Source organism: Maniola jurtina, chromosome 12 (genome assembly GCF_905333055.1).
Source record: "Maniola jurtina chromosome 12, ilManJurt1.1, whole genome shotgun sequence".
Lineage (NCBI taxonomy): Eukaryota > Metazoa > Arthropoda > Insecta > Lepidoptera > Nymphalidae > Maniola > Maniola jurtina.
Window position 1 is genome coordinate 12,445,098 of NC_060040.1, and position 18,221 is coordinate 12,463,318.

Consider the following 18,221-nt stretch of genomic DNA (forward strand, 5'->3'; position numbering starts at 1 on the left):
GCTTCTAAAACGAAAATTAGGCAGATTTATTTTATACCATATCTCTAAGTACTATAGTAATTAGTTATGATAATTTGTAGTAAATTTTTGGAGTTATGTGCGTTTTTAGCAATTAAATACCACTTACTTTAATGGGAAGGAAAAAGTCGTGAAAAAACCTGCATACCTGAGAGTTTTTCATGACGTTCTCAAATATGAAGTTTGCAAATCCGCATTTGGTCAGAATGGTGGACTATGACCTAAGACCATTTGAGATCATGATGACGATGATGAAGCAATTACACTGCCAAACGCATAAAGCAACACCAATTCATGCAGGTCTACCTACCTAGGTTTTTTTAAATGCAGATACAAGTTAGCCCCTAACCGCAATCCATCTGGTGGTAGGTGATGATACAGTTTAAGATCCATCTTAGACTTCCAGGGGGGGTATGGCAGTTTTTATTATAGGTATTACCTAGTTACCTATTTAGAGATTATTTTAAACACTGGTCAAGTGTGTGTCAGTATACGCATAAGGTAAGTTCCGTAGCCATGCTTGTGGATAAAAACTTTTCCATAAACGTCTAGAAACCTTATAGTTATAACAATTATTTTGAAATACCTATTTCACAATTCGACTCAGGTGGGCCGAGAAGAGCTAAGCTCAGACAGACACAATCACGCATTTATATTAGCTTAGGCCCGGGACATAGTCCGCGTAGACCACATAAATAATAAATCTTTAGTTTATCCCCTTAGAGTTTGAATTTTCAAAAATCTTTGTAGCGGATGTCTACGTCATAAATAGCTATCTGCATGAAACTATAAGGGCTTCTTATTTTACTGTGGAACCCTAAAAAGGGTGTAAAGTGCTCCGTAACGACCTTCATTGTCTTGTGCAGATTAGAGGGTAAATAAAATTAGAAGCATCAAGTCCTTAATTTATTTTCTTTATCCAATGTTGCCGGCATAAGAAGGGATCTAAATTAAGATGAAAGAAGGATTATCAGACTATTTTGGACGTTGATTAGAATTAGTTGCCTTGTTTTTGCTTATGATTAATTGAATTTTACCGCTTCAAGGTACCAACGACCCAGTAATATCATAGATTTATCATAGTTAGGAGTAATTACTACGCAATTGACGGGTCATTCTGTACAAAAAAAATGGGGGTTACAACTCGCCTTTACTTACAACTTGGTGTCCAGCGCCATACAAATTAAATCAATATTAATTGTTCACAATGACCATAATATAGAATTTGTTGTTAGGTAACAACTCAGCGCTCGTTATTAATATAAGGCGCTTGGTCAAAATTTTAACATGTAACCTTACCACCCACCCTTTAACGTTAAAAGACTAACCCTGGCGCGCTACCGAGCGCTTTTCAAACAAACGTATTTTGGTCCTCATTTGAATATTAACCAATCAAAATCAATGAAATTTCGTTCTATATCTGTGGTCTGCCAGATTTTCGTAAAACCTGTGTAGTTTCAAAGTTACACCGGCATGCAAATTTTTGAGTCCGTCTGACATTGAAAGTACACATTTTACGGAAATCTGGAAAATCTGAGACACAGATATTTTATTGTAAAACTTGTGTACAAAATTTCTTTGAGTTTGATTGGTTAAAAGCCGATTCACACGCGCGCACGTACACGTGCCACTTGCTTGTGACGCGCGTGAATCCGTAGACATAACTGCACGCATTACGTCTACGCGAACGTTCACGCCACGCAAGCGGTATGCCACGTTTCATACAGTTCCATACATTACAACGCAATGCTACGCGCTACGTCTACGCTTCCACGACGCATACGCGGCCTGTGTGGCCGGCGCTTAATACTTAATATTCAAACGAGAAACAAGCTACGTTTCTATGGAAAGCGCGTTAGGGTTACTTCTCTTAAAGGTAAAGGTAAATGTCAAAATTCCTGGCACCGACGACGTAAATCTTTATCGGGACTTATACTGTCGACCACAAATTGAACATAAGCCGGGACCGTCCCGCGGGATTCCAAGTTGACTTCAAGCTACATTGAACTCAATCGAAAGAAAAATGGCGCCGCGAATTCCTTGCCTTCTACGTTTTAGGTGACTCCTATATATTGTAGTTTATGAGTATGACTTGGCATTGTATTTTATACGTTACATATGTCTTGGGTTTTAAAATAGTGTGTAAAGTCTAAGATTTCTAAAATGGTTATACAAATAAAATAAATGTTTCCGAAACGAGGCGGTTCTGACTTCATTTTGATGGGATTTTGATAGTCCTTTCTTAGTAGAGATCTGCATGTAAAATCTCAAGATTCTGGGCAATGTACATTTATATTATGTATTGTTATGTCAGTCAGTAAATTACTACCCATATTATAAATGCGAAAGTGTGTTTGTTTGTTGGTTTGTTAGTTCTTTGAGTGTTTTTGTACGGAGCAAAGGATCGACGTGATTTTTTAGGGTTCCGTACCTCAAAAGGAAAAACGGAACCCTAATAGGATCACTTTGTTGGCTGTCTGTCTGTCCGTACTTCCCATTATCCTAGAATCATAAAATTTGGCAGGTATGTAGGACGTAGGTCTTATAGCACAAGTAAAAGAAAAAATCCGAAAACTGTGAACTTATGGTTAACAACACAAAAAAAAATGTAATTCAATTTTCAAAGTAAGATAACTATACCAAGTGAGGTATCATATCATAGAACTTTACTTGTACATTCTAAAACAGATTTCTATTTATTTTCTTGCATTATAGTTTTTGATTTATAGTGCGAAATGTCGGAAAAAATACCCGAGTACGGAACCTTCGGTGCACGAGTCTGACTCGTGCTCCGAAGCACTTGGCCGGTTTTTCTTACATGGGTATAGTGATGGAACTGGAGAGTGACATAGGCTACTTTTTGTCCCGGAAAATCAAAAAGTTCACAGGGTTTTTTTAAAAACCTAAATTCAAGGCGGAAAAAGTCGCGGGCATCAGCTAGGAAGTAAAATAAGCTACTTATTACTTATTATGACGTCAGCCAGGTGACCACAATTTCTACATAAGCCGGGGCATTCCCGCGAGAGTCGATAGCTGTTGACTTCAGTCCATGACAAGTTTAAGAGGAGTCTCTCCGTCACTCGCTCCATACAAACGTAGTTCGTCTCTCATTGGAATACTAACCAATCATACTCAATGGAATTTTGTAGTAACGTTCCGGGAACTAATATTTCAGATTTCATTGTGATTCATTCAGATTGTGGTTTTTCAGATTTCCGTTAAAATATTCGGTTTCAAAGTTACGCGGTCTTAAAAATTCACATACAAATCTTTGAGCCCCTGTAATTTTAAAACTAAATATTTTTAGAAAAATCTAAAACACCACAGGTACAGATATTAGTTTCTAGAATATGTCTGCAAAATTCCATGGACTTTGGTTGCTTAATATTGAAATGAAATTGGGACTACGATTGTATGGAGTAAGTGACCGAGAGAGCCCTGTTAATCTAAAAAAAACTGCAAGAAATCCATTTCCTTCCATTTCTCGGAGTGCTACTTACTGTATTACAGTGTTCGGGCGTTATATTTTTCAACTGCAATTTATGAGGAGGATTTGGTACATTTATTATTTTACTAGCGGTTAGCAGCGACTTCGTCCATATTGAATTTCTAGTTTCCCGGGGGGATGTTGTACCGCTGTTCAAAAACATGGGACTTGTATTTTATATCCAATTTTCCTCCTTAGAAGAAAGTTCTCCCTAATAACATGTTTTTTTAAAATAAAAGTATCGACCAAACGAGCAGGCGGGTCACCTGATGTTAAGTGATTACCGCCGTCCATGAACATTGGCAGCAACAGAGGAACCGCCGCCGATGCGTTGCCGGCTTTTCAGGAATTTATTGGTCTACCCCTTCAATAACCCCATGAATCTAGTGGGAAGTTGAACATGTGACAAAGCTAAAGCTTTAAGGCCCGTTTTTTTCGTCAAATTATATAAATAGTTTTTTAAATAAATAAATAGTTTTGCTTTTAAACGAATTTAACGTACAGAACTCGTACCATGCAAAAATCGTTGCTGTTTTTTATGGTAGAAATATTTCACTTTTACCTCCTGGACCTATAATTTACAGAATGCAAGTTTCTTCATATTTAAAGCAAGTGAGACATTTTAATCAATTTATGTTTATTTGATTAAAAGGCACACTTCGAAAAGTTAGAGGTCCGTGCACGAGATCGAACCATGGAGCCTTTCGGTATTTAACCTAGCCCTAAAACTAAAGATAATCTAAATATTTAAGGACATCTTGCAATTCAAGAAAACCTTGCTATAAATAAAAATCTTCCTCTTTCTCGAGATTGATTCCAATACTTACCTACCAGGCTTCTACCAGGTTGATAGATATCACACAAGCAGATCAAAGTGGAATGATAATACTTTTGAAATGGTATATTTATCTCAATTAATTTTCTATCCGTCATTTCAAAGGGTGAAATATTAATATTCAAATTCCTTTTTTTTACCAACATTGTTTTGTTCCATTGTTCATTGTATTTATTCGCTCACGGGTGTTCATTCAATTTTCATCCGAGTCTCTAACGGTTATTTCGTGAATAAATTGATAGTAGCGTATTGTTCCTAGCACAGTTAGCTTTACAACCCATTTGGCGTAGAAACACACCCCCAACACTACATAATATACGCGAGTTACCTATTACTACTACCGGTACACATACCTGTCCGCAGAAGTTTTGCGAGTGTGAATAGTGGTAGGGTTGAGGTTTAATTCGTTACAATTTGGGTCCATTAGGCCGCCTGTTCACTGATGCAGAGCAGAGACGTTTAACTTATTTATTTATTATGTTTGTAGATATCAAAATTTGTAATACTTAATAAAAAATGCTTGATCGGCACAATCAGGTTATTGAGAGATGAAGTTACAATTTTACCTCGTCATGTTTCAATAATATGATTTGTCCAAAACACACTTCTCAGCTCTACTCCGCTCTGCTCCGCTCCGCTTCTCTCCTCTCCACTCTGCTTCTCTCTACTCAAATAGAAAGGCAGCCTGATTGCTTTCAGGTTCGCGCGTCACCTGTCGTCACTATCCATTGAATAAAATACCACGAATCTATACTGTTTCTACCGTATGCGAATTGTTTTCAAGAGTTTTTAATCTACAGTATGGCTCGATTGTAAATGTAGCACTCCAGTAATGACAGCAAACAGCAAACAGCAAACACATAAAAGCAGCGTCATAAGTTTGATGTTCAAAGTTATTTGCCGATACTTCTACAAGGATACACAAACACAATCCGCCGTCGCTGCAGCATTTCATTAGTAAATGGGGACGCAGCAACAGACGCGCTTCATTTGAGATGAGTTTTGAACAGAATACCTATAAGCTTGCAGTCGTATGAGTACATTAGTGATGGAATAAATTCATATCAGTCATACGACCTTTTACCCGACTGCGGCGAATCAAAAAAAGAGGGCCACGCGTTTGATCTTCCAAACACGTAACCCTCTTCCATTCTGGGTTGTTCCAGGTTCCATCTTAGACTGCAACCAGGTGAGATTGCAGTCAAGGGCTAACTCGTATCAGAATTTAAAAAAAAATCTGCGTGTATGTATGTATGTCCGTTCTTATATCAGCTCAGTGGCTCAAGCGATTTTGATAAATGATACGTCATTACATTCATTTTGATGGCGCTGAGTGTTACGGGGTACACAAAAATTTTGAAAACAATGGGGGGATACTTAAAAGTTTTCAATCTTCCCTCCCCCAGGGGGTTTGAAAACTTTTAAATTAAGTACTTGTTGCATTTATAAAGGTAGCTATATACAGTACAGTAAGTTTAAATATGATTGCCCAAAGTGTTTTTAATAGAGATCCTATAAGGGTTCTGTTTTTCCTTTTGAGGTACCTACGGAACCCTGAAAATAATGTCAAACAGTAATTATTTTAAAAGCCTTACAAACTATACGAGAAGTAAGAAATTAGATGGGTAAAGTAATGGATTAGCTGTCATCACCAGCCTACGCGGTTCCAAAACTTGTGTTAGGAGATTAATATTAAATTCAAAGTACAAAGCAAAACAATATGTGTTTATGTAAACTAGTTTGGAATATACCTAACTAATATATTAAATTAAATTAACTTGTAGGTATAGGTATACAAGCAGGAACTTCAAATACATACATTAAATGACCTTTCTGGCCCGTGTTATAAGTGCTGTGGTCTTATTAGTGGAAGGTCCCGGGTTCTATTTTCGGCAGGGGGTTGGAATTTAATAATTTCTAAATTTCTGGTCTGGTAGGAGGCTTCGGCCGTGGCTAGTTACCACCTTACGGACAAAGGTGTGCCGTCAAGCGATTTAGCGTTTCGGTACGGTGCCTTGTAAAAACCAAAGGATTATGTGCTAAATGAAATCTGCCATAGCCCTTCCAAGTTAGCCCGCTTCTATCTTAAAATGCATCATCACTTACCACCTGGCGAGATTGCAGTTAAGGGTTAACTTGTATCTGATTAAAAGAAGTTCTGGAAACTCAAATACTGCATCAATTTGCGGGAAAGTGAAGCGGGAACATTTCTAAGAGATCATCAATCAAATGTGTCTGCATGAACTCGTGTGCTCTGTAATCGATTGTGACGACTCGCTGCCATTAGCGAATGAGGAGACGCAGATGCATACATTATCTTAATACTCGAGGTGACCTGGAAACTTGAGGCGATGTGACATCTGTGTAATAACACTACAGCTGAGTATTACCGCAAAAATGTCTTTTTGGGATTCCGTACCTCAAAAGGAAAAACGGAACCCTTATAAGATCACTTTGTTGTCTGTCTGACCGTCTGTCCGTCTATCGTGTCTGTCAAGAAAACCTATAGAGTACTTCCCGTTGACCTAGCATCATGAAATTTGCGTCTTATAGCACAAGTACAGGAATAAATCTGAAAACCGCGAATTTGTGGTTACATCATTTAAAAAAAATTAAAATGTGTTTCAATTTTCAAAGTAAGATAACTACGAGTATATCGAGTTGGGTATCATATGAAAAGGCTTTACCTGGACATTCTAAAACAGATATTTATTTATCTTTATTTCAAATAGTTTTTAATTTATCGTGCAAAATGTTGGAAAAATACCCGAGTACGGAACCCTCAGTGTGCGAGTCAGGTGCGCCAGCCAGGTAACCTCCCAGTGTGCCTGGATGCTGCTGGTCCCTTTTGGATGCGTCCGAGGGGAAGAGCAGTGTTCGGGCCGGTGCGCCCCGGTAACATGGCTAATAATTTCTCTTCGGAGAAATTGTTGGCTATGGCTAATGACCTGGCAGGGGGGGAGGTTTCTCCGCGTGTCCCTCTGACTAGCAGAGGGTACAGTGGACGAAGCGGAGGATGGGACGCGGGCGACGTGCGCGTCCCAGGGTCGGGGGACGCCCTTCGTTGGTGCGTCCCGGAGGTGCGGTGTTGGGGACCGAGCAGGTCGCCGGTGGAGGGTGTGCCTTGGCAGACGTCGCTGGCTGGGTCGCGGTTGTTTGCTTCGGCGTTCCCGTGACCCAGTCGCCAGGCGACGCGCAGTAGCGCCGCTAGGGTTTAGTGGGTATTCCGGTCGCCTCTCGGCCGGCGAGTCCCACATACCCTACCTCAGCTGGCTGGCTGCCTCACGGCTGGCTGACTAGCTTCCGGGGTAGATGCGTAAATGCATTACCCAGCGTCAACAAAAAAAAAAAAAAGTGTGCGAGTTTGACTCGCACTTGGCTGGTTTTTTTTGTTAAAACATCACCCATCTCACTCTTGACTATGTGAAGCCCGTATCTAAATGTTTAGTGAATTAACATGCACTCACGCTCGACTTAGCCAATATTAATAATTAAGTCAATATCAATTCACAATCATTTCAGTATTGATATTAAACGAGCAATTTCAAAAAAGCAATTTACCTTATACCAGAGTAACAATGAAAAATAATGCAATATTAATTTCTGCGAGTGAAATAACAGAATATAAATTCACGGTTATAATAACAAAGGCTCTTGTTCCGGAATTTATCAATTTAATTTGAATGGCTCGTTTCTACTGTTTATCAATTGAAGTCAAGCTCTTTGAGACTCGCAGCTTTCATTTAAAAAAATTATTTAAATTTCAATCTTTAGGGTTCCGTACTTCAAAAGGATAAACGGAACCCTTATAGGATCACTTTGTTGTCTGTCTGTCTGTCTGTCCATCCGTCCGTCGTGTCTGTCAAGAAAACCTATAGGTCACTTTCTATTGACTTAAATCATGGAAGGTAGGTAGGTCTTATAGCACATGTAAAGGAATAAATCCGAAAATCGTGAATTTGTGGTTACATCAGAGAAAAAATAATTAAAATGTGTTTCAATGTGTGTGTGTTGTGCCGGTTCAAACCCCAACCGTTGCACTATTGTCGTACCCACTCCTAGCACAAGCTTAACGCTTAGTTGGAGGGGAAAGGGGAATGTTAGTCATGATTAAAAATGGCTAATATTCTTAAAAAAAAAAAAACAAAGTAAGTGGGGTACCATAAATGAAAGAGCTTTACTTGTATATTCTAAAACGGATTTTCGTTTATTTTTATGCATAATAATAGTTTTTGATTTATCGTGCAAAATGTCGGGAAGAATACCCGAGTACCGAACCCTCAGTACGCGAGTCTGACTCGCACTTGGCCGGTTTTTTTCAATTTTATTTATTTGGTGATACAGGTATAAGGTGTGAATAAATAATAATACATTGGTCCAGCTGCACCGTCTTTCGTTTTTTTTTGTTCTCGTGAGGAAAATCCGTCATGGATACCACCGACCACGAGGGAGCACAGTGGTTATGGGGGTAACCTGGAAGGAGTATGGCAGTATTTTGACTGCCAAGAGAGCGTCGCTGAGCGAGTTTTTAGTCCGTAGGTATTCTATTCCAACGAGGCGACTTAGGGTGAAATCTATAGAGCGCGCTCTGCCTTTGCTTAGACTTAAGACAGAGTTAAAACGAGACAGAGCTATATCTCTCACATAAATCTGTCTCGTTTTAACTCAATCTTAAGTCTGAGCAAAGTCAAAGTGCGCTTTATAGATTTCAGCCTTAGTCTAGCGCCACCTACAATAATATTATAAATTCATCAGCATATTTTACGATAACAGATTACCTATTTTGACCGGAATACTAATTAGGTAAATAGCTTTCAAAGTTTTAACATTTTAACATTCCTGACATATAATATTCTGAGAACCTTATTTAACAATTCATATTAACGAATATTATTAAAACCTAGAAATAACAGACTGAAAACTTACCTAGTATATTGTAAACGATAACAACCGCAGACCCTGGTTCTAAAATCATGGTAATACCTATTATGATTACTTCTATTGTACTAAAATATTTCGTTTGAAATTAAGCTCTTTATTATATTATTTCTATAATCCCTTTGTTTAAATCTACATCAAAATTCCTCTGTATTGTAGTACCAAGTAGTAGGTATTATGTTCAAAGGATTTATTGAACCTAGAAAATTGTTGAACTTAAGTGCAATAATTATAAACTCTATTCAATACAAGTGTAAATTAAAAATTTATAAAACCCCCCGACAAGTGTAGGTTACAGTAACTAGAAAAGAGCTGATAACTTTCAAACGGCTGAACCGATTTTCTTGGATTATAGCTAAGAACACTCTCGATCAAGCCACCTTTCAAACAAAAAAAAACTGAATTAAATTCGGTTCATTAGTTTAGAAACTACGATGCCACAGTCAGAAACACAGATACACAAGTCAAACTTATAACACCCCTCTTTTTGGGTCGGGGGTTAAAAATTCCTGAAGTTTCACAATATCTTTGCTTTTATATGATCTACATTTTAGAACTTCCGGTTCTGACCGTTTTCGCTCTCTTGTAAATTCATCATCAATCAACATAATAAATTAATGAGCCAATAATATTCACAAACATTATAAACTGAATTTTATTTCAACTTATTTTCTTTACGAAATTTTGTAGGGGCCATTATTGGTAGGAACCTGTGATAAAAAAAGTTCTTAAATGCAATATTCTTAGTTATAAGACCAATATTAGACCTAGTTGTTCGAATAACATTCCAAAAATATTACAATATTAATATCTAGAAATGAAATAGGATACCTATTATAATTTTGATTGTTATGACAACAATAAAGGCATGCGCGCTACTGTAGTCATTATGTAGGTAATTTGAATTAGTTTATTCTATTGTAAAGTAACGATATGATTTTAATAAATTATTATTATTTTTACTTTATTTACCTAGCTTAAAATTGTACAATTAATTTTTATTTTATGTTTTCTGATTGAATTATTTTATTTCATTTATGACGTTCAAAAAGTGTACATTTGTATCTACTTTGAATAAAACATTTGAATTTGAATTTTTTTTTTTAATCGAGCTATTAAGTATCTACAATATCAAAACTATTATAATTTTGTTTTGGTGTGTGATGTGTCTATGTAGACAATCTAGATTCTAGACGGACGGACAGTGAAGGCTTAAGGGAATAGGGTCCCTCTTCTTGATTGGCACTCTTTGGGTACGGACCTCTAAAATTAGAGACAGCAAAACGCTTGCCCGATTTTCCTAGAGACTACAAATTAAGAGGGGTCTCTCTGTCACTCGCTCCGTACAAACGTAGTTCGTCTCTCATTGGAATACTAACCAATCATACTCAATGGAATTTTGTAGAAACGTTCCGGGAACTAATATCTATGCCTATGGTTTTCCAGATTTCCGTTAAAATATTCGGTTTCAAAGTTACGCGGTCTTAAAAATTCACACACAAGTCTTTGAGCCCCTGTAATTTTAAAACTACATATTTTTAGAAAAATCTAAAACACCACAGGCACAGATATTAGTTTCTAGAATATGTCTGCAAAATTTCATGGACTTTGGTTGCTTAGTATTCAAATGAAATTGGGACTACGATTGTATGGAGTAAGTGACGGAGGAGCCCTGTTAAGCAGATATTAATTTACTTTTTGTTTATCGTACAATAAAATCAACGAATCTTTGTTTTCATATCAATCCGGAAACTTCGATGACATTACAATTTAATGAACTGTCTGTTGAAATAAGTACACAGTAATTAAGTGTCCTTGTTAATATTTAATTTTAATTATCGTTTTCGGTCTGTTGATGTTGTTTAATTAAAATTGGAATCAGCACTATTTTATTACACCTACCTACTACTTATATAGTTAATATTCCAAAATGCGAGTAGCCGATGATGGTGTGTTGAATTAGATAATGACCTGAAGAGGCACTGAATAGAGAATGGTAGAAAAATCAGACGAAGGCATTTTTCCAGTCATGGGACAGTACTGTAAAATGTAGGTTGCTTATGCATCGAATTAGAACGAAAGGTGATACAAATTATTATGTAGGTTAGATTAAGAAATATTAAAACAATAGCTTGTAAGATTTCATTATAGTTACTTACTAGCCCATAAGAAGTCGACCATTAGCCTCCACACAATAAACACGTCTACTACAACGCCGTCGTCCATCATTCTATCCCAATAAGCAATTAATATTTCAGTACAGGCTAATTCAGATTAGATTAGATTACTACATTGATTACCACAAATGTGTCCGCGTGGACTTCATCATCATTGTCATTTTAATCAGGACCCTCGCTGGCCCACTACCGACCACGAGTTTCCTCTCAGAATGAGAAGAGTTAAGGCCATAGTCCAAACCGCTGGCCTAGTGATTGACTGCAGACCTCACACGCCTTTGAGTAGATAAATGATGGGAAACTCTCTGACTTGCAGGTTTGCTCGCCATTATTCCCTTCAAAGATAAAGCGATATAATATTTTAATTTGATGTATTTTGGTGCTTATCAAGGTTAACCTCTGAGTCCTATCCTTTTGAATGTATATGACATGAATCTCGCTAGACTTATCGACTACATATTGTGCATGTTTAATTAATATATAGTATACCTAGGTCACTTAAGATCTTAACTGGAGCGAGTCTCAAAGCGGCTCAGCGTAATATATTAGGCAAGCCGTGATGCTTGATGGGTCGTGTCTAGATACGGCCGAGTTGATCCTCTAAATCTTAATTGGTACTAAATGGTTAAGCGATTATTTGGACTGTGGTTTGTAGCCTGTAAAGGAGATGGTTGAATATTGCACATATTTAATATAAAACATTGATTAAATTTAATGAATAACGAGCGATGAACGATTATTGTAAAGAAACAATCCAATGAATCGAACAATTGAATAATCGACTGTCGATTTTGTTCATCCCAAAAAACAATCGAACATCGATTGTTCAGTTGTTCGATTCATTCAATCGCTTTTAAAACTCTATTCACGAATAAATCGAATATGTAGATCAATTGCGCAATTGCATCTGATTTTCGACTCATTCGTCCCAGACCCACACGCTAAGTAACAATTGAACAAATGAAAACAATCGATTGTTTTTTAATTGTTCAATTTTTATTCGATTGTTTTTGAATAATTACAAAATCGAATAATTCGATTGTTTTTCGAATGAATCGCTGCCTTCCATCAGGCACAAAAGACACGCGGTGGTGAAATGACAAACAGTTCAATCTTCTAGCTATTACCAGCGGTGGATGCGCTACCGGCGGTTAGCGATTGTTCTATATGATTAAAGTGTTAATTTGCATGCGGTCACTGCGGTTGGTTTCCGATCAACAAATTAATAATACAATTTATTTTGTTTGTACAATATGAGTGGACAGAGTTTTTTTTTGTTTCGTTTTACTACTGTTATTCCAAAATATTTTTGGGGTTCCGTAACTCAGCAGGAAAATGGAACCCTTACTGGATCATTTCGTTGTCTCTGTCTGACTGTCCGTCCGTCTGTCTGTCTGTCTATCCGTCTGTCGTGAGCGTTGCATCTTCGATTGTATCGTCACAATATCACTGCAATCTTGACTGAGAATAATAATGTATTCATTAATTCAGGATCTAAATATCAAATGCCCGCGGCTTCGCCCGTGTGGATTTCGGTTTTTTAAAATCCCGTAGGAACTCTTTGATTTCCCGGGATAAAAAGTAGCCTATGTCCTTCCTCGGGATGTATCCCATGTCTGTACCAAATTTCATTAAAATCGGTTCAGCGGTTGGGCCGTGAAAACGTAGCAGGCAGACAGACAGACGGACACACTTTCGCATTTATAATATTAAGTATGGATTATATACTATCTGAAACAATAATTTTGTTCCCTGTGTTGGTGCTATCTCAGATCGCGCCAACAGATACCTACATTTTGTGATCTCAGGATTTTAATTTTATTATTATTAATAGTAGTGAAATAAAACATAACTTACTCATAATTAATGCTGTATTTCTTATACTTTACCACTTGTCTTTACAATTTGCCACTTTAACACTTCGACAATATTCCACTTCACACCTTCTCGATTGGAGTACAAAAATACACTGACTGAGCGGGCTGGCCCGACTCTCGAAGAAAACTCCAACTACTTCCGGACAATAATAATTGCCTTTGTCAATATACGTCTTGTCATGAAACGTATATTGACAAAGGTATAATGACATATTTAATAAGGTGTATTGACGTGGCTACACTTGTTTCATTACACAAAAGTTATATAAAAATAGTAATTTGGTCAGTGTTGCTGATAATAAACAGTATTTTAGCCAGTGTTGCTAACAGTCGGCCATCCAAATTGGGTCGTCGACCTCGAGCGACAAGCAACAAAACATGGCAGATTTACGTTATTCTATCACTAATAATTTCTGACTTTCTATAAATATAATTAATAATTTCAAATAAACAAATTCTATTTTAAGTATTTACGTAATCATGGACCATGGTTGTCCTCGAAATTAATATTGGACCAGGTTGTCCAATGTTAAATGCTAAGACCAACGTTGTTCGTATGCCACCAGGCCTCTAATTAATAATTTCAAATTAACAAATTATATTTTAACTATAAACATAGTCACAAACCATGGTGGTCCTTAAAATAAATATTGGACCAGGGTTGTCCCAGCATATTTTATTCTAGGACCAGGGTTGTCCCAGCATATTTATTCTAGGACCAGGGCTGTCCCTTAAAGGGTGATTCAGAAATATTTTCGTTTCTGTTTTGTCTGTAGTCTGTCATACGCAGGTAACAGAGGGTGAGGAAAGGTCTACAGGTTTTTTTTTTTTTACAAGGATCAGGATTTAAATATATATCTTTACTGGGCGTCTCAATAAAATATTTTAATTTAATGTTGGTAAAAACAATGTTCTAAGTGCAAATTCAATTGGGACCACAAGCGGGGACTGGGAACAAAATGCCGGCCAAAAAAAACCGGGTTGCATAAGAACTTCAAGAACGGGGAAACCGTCTACTATATGTCCATCTGTCTCAGCTACTATAATGCTTTTGGTCCCAAAAACTCTGAATTTGAATAAATCACAGTTCTGCCGATTATTGAAAGGCATTACACTTGCGTCCTAAAAAAGCTGTTGCCGTACAGGATATAAATCCCGATAACCCTGTCAACTGACTCGAATTCTACAGTAAGAGCGTAATCGAGACGACGTTAATTGGCCACCGTCCAGGTTTAACCCTTACTGACTTTTTCTTATGAGGCTATCTGGAAAGCAAAATTTACGATCCGTTACTGCAAAGTTAATTTTGATGATTGAAATTTTAGGCTCCAGATTAAGCTAATTTAAAGTTAGTGATTGCCATTTAAAAATGGTTGTTTTCCATTGATAAAAATCTAGTTCCTTCTCTTTCATTTGGTGTTACATTTATCAAATTTAACAAAACTTTAATCTTATTGTCATTTATTTCCAACACGAAAATATTTTTGAATGACCCTTTTATTTTCATTTAGGACCAGGGTTGTCCATTAACTTTGAACTATATGTATTCATTTAGGACCAGGGTTGTCCATAAACCTATAACCATATCCATTAGTTACTCAGCATTTTATATTATTGTGAACTATCTTTTGTATGCAATTACTATCCGATTCGAATGAAACGATTATGTTTTAATTGTTAATTCATCAACTGTTGTGATATTTATTTCAATTAGATGTTTAGCCAATTATGGGTCCCTTTCTGAGGATTCACTGGAAGACATTAAGGAGTGTTCATGTGGTCTATTGAAAATAGCTTCACTACTGTCCTGCGACATATGCAATCTATCATATATCCTAAATAACAATATGAGACTGTTCCGTTGAGGACTGTCCTACCATGACTGGTATACGATTGTAATGTGTAACACTTTGAACAGTTCTACTTTTGCTTCGTCAACTTTAATACAAACGCAGTGCTTTTACAACACACCAGCGTATAACCTGGCGCATGGTACTATGCTAGAAGAAATGTGCCTAACGCATTGGTTTAGTAGTCTACGACAATCTTCGCATTATTAACTTTCTAAAGACATTGATTTCAGGCTCATTGGTTGGATGGTTTCAAAGTCTGTAACGGGCATATATAGTAACACTTTTTTCTTGTGTTTAATATTATTGGGATAATGATGTACAAACAACAAAAGTTTGCAAGGCATACCAACACGCATCCACGTGTGAATGTGTGATATTACCAACGATATAACTGTAAATTCCTTAACACGCACATATAGGTGAAACTTATACGTAAAAGTATATAATACTCATCTCACGCATTCAGCATAAAAAGGGAGCTGCCCTCAACCAATATATTAACCTATTATAAGCGTTACTCAGAAAAGCAGGTATTATTTAAATACTATTGAATTATCGAAATGTCCTCCCACAACCTACGTAAACACAGGTTCAATGCGAAGAGTTTATTCAAGAGTTTTAATTTAAAAAAATAATTAATAATTAAATAAATAAATTAATAATTTAATTAGAGCGTGATTGCTATCACAACATTTAATTATCCAGTTTACAATACAAATACCGAAAATATGCGATATCGCTCCGAATCTCAGATGGAGACTAAACCAAAACCTTCAAAACACCCATGTTTATGAAAGTTCAATATTGTTGGCCTCCTAGTAATAGATTGTATGAGATCGAATAAGGCAAATATCGATTTTATCTAACTAGCTTCATCAGATAAATTTATAATTTTATATTATTTTGACAATTCAAAATCATTACAAAAAACTAACTACCGTTATATCGCACCTACTTAAGACGCGATTCCGTGAAATTACGACATAATTTTGTATCCCGTGATTTTGTGTCTCTTCTACATAAACAAGTCTCACAACTATGAAAAATCTAACGATGTTGCAAATATATTTGTTTTGTTTGGACAAAACCTATCCATTAGTGAGGTCACACGACAATTAATGATATTGGTAAGTATCATACGAGCAGTATACCCAAATTTCTAAAATATAGGTTGAAAATTAAAGAGATTCTATATATATATTCTATATAATTTATTACTATTAGAAACTACTTATTTATTTCAATTGTAACAGAATATGTTATGGAAGAGCGGGGCCGCCCGCCACAAGTACTAGTTTAATACCAGTTACTTACTGGGACGGTCCCAATTTCTATGTTATATTTAAAATATATTTAAACTTGTTTTTTACTGAAATAAATATTTTTGTATTTTGTATTATATGTATTTATTTAATTAACCTTAATTATATTATGAAGGAAGATTAGTTATGTTTTGCCATAAAGTAAATTTTTATATTTGTCTGCAAGGGTGAACGGTGCAACTGTATAACGGTTATACAATGGTTCCACTTTAGTGACTGTCCAGCCAGTAATATTTCACAATTATTGTTAATGAGATTAGAGATCCTCATATCTCATACTAACAGAGAGAGAGGGGCTCTCCAGAAAAGTGATCTAGTTTGTATATATGTAGGTATGTGTATTAAAATGTACACAGTCTAACGTCATCTAATCTTGAATTAAATTATCTGTGTAACTTCTTTATTGTTCTAGTTCTAGTTTGTAAATCGAGAGCACTGTTACCTATAACACGGGTTTAGTTATTTATTTTATTTTTTATTTATTTATTTAATTAAAGACTTAATTAAAAAGGACATTTTACACTAACTGTTGTAGACAAAGCACTAGATAAAAACTGACACTGGTGTTTAAAGATTTGCAAATAGATCGTAGTCTGTGTTAGGGCTGACAAAAAAAAGATTAAGTTAAGCCTACATTTACATTATTCAAAAATATAATTATTTTTTTTTAATTCTAGTTATAGATAGTGCATCAGTGTTAAATAAAGCTTAGTTTGGTCATCAGAAGCTCAAACTAATTTTTAGGTGCAACATTAGAAACAATAGAGATTTTATTTATTTAATTCATTCATTTAATCATGTTAATTCATAACACCAATGGCTCATTTAGTTAATATTGTTAATAAAATGTAAAGCTCATCCATTTCAATAAAATTCATATGTATTGCAAAACTGCATAAGCAATTTATAAATATTATCGAAGAATACGGATACCCCTTTTTTATCTTCTTACTTTTAGTTTATAATATGTTAAATAAGTTTAATATGTATAAGAATTGATTTTGTTTTTAGGTCTTTAGACCTATGTAATTATTCAAATAATAAAAAGTACAAAAGAAAGAAATATGTCTATAACTGTAACTGTTCGATTAGCTAGTAACATATGGCACTTTTATTAGCTTTACTGAAAAGAACAGGGATCTCAATTCAAGTACGGAAGCTAACTCCCTTACTATTTATTAATTTGTTAACAGCTGTTCTATTGTTTTTTTTTTTTGAGACATTTTATCGATGCAACTACAAATAACAAAACATCAAAGACAATGTACAAGAGAGATTTGAACTCATAACCTCTAATCGTGGGCGTACCTGTTACACCACAAGTGCAAAGCGTGTTAGCCCGAATGACGATACCTTAAATCCATAGAGTGATTAATATTATCCTCATTGCTCTATTTATTAAGAATTCTTTCTAACTTAACCAACGCAACGCAACGTGATGCGCATTGACTAAACTGGTTTTGCTTACATATGTGGGCGTCCTTAGTAGTTGTAACTTCAATATTTACGTGTGCTATATGTATGCTTTTGTGTGTTACGCGACACTGGACAGGTGCTAATATAACTATTTTACTGTGTGTACCACAGTATTCTCAAATCTTTGTCAGTATATTAGTTACTACGGATTTTATTTAAATCGTAATATCTAATTATGCAACATTCGCTGCCAAAATCAATGAAAGCCTTGAACGAAATTTGATTTATTCTGACAGTC

The 18,221-nt window shown here is 35.9% G+C and overlaps 1 protein-coding gene across 3 annotated transcripts in view; it reads left to right on the top strand.

Annotated features, from left to right (window-relative positions):
• Positions 1-18,221, top strand: part of LOC123870106 — a 58,398-nt gene that overhangs the window by 625 nt on the left and 39,552 nt on the right. The window contains exon 1 of one of the 3 annotated variants that reach the window (XM_045913275.1): positions 5,507-5,529. The exons of the other annotated variants lie outside the window; for them this stretch is intronic. The gene's annotated coding sequence lies outside the window, so the exon portion shown is untranslated. Of the gene's footprint in view, positions 1-5,506; positions 5,530-18,221 lie in introns of those variants that run through there. 3 annotated transcript variants of the gene reach the window in all.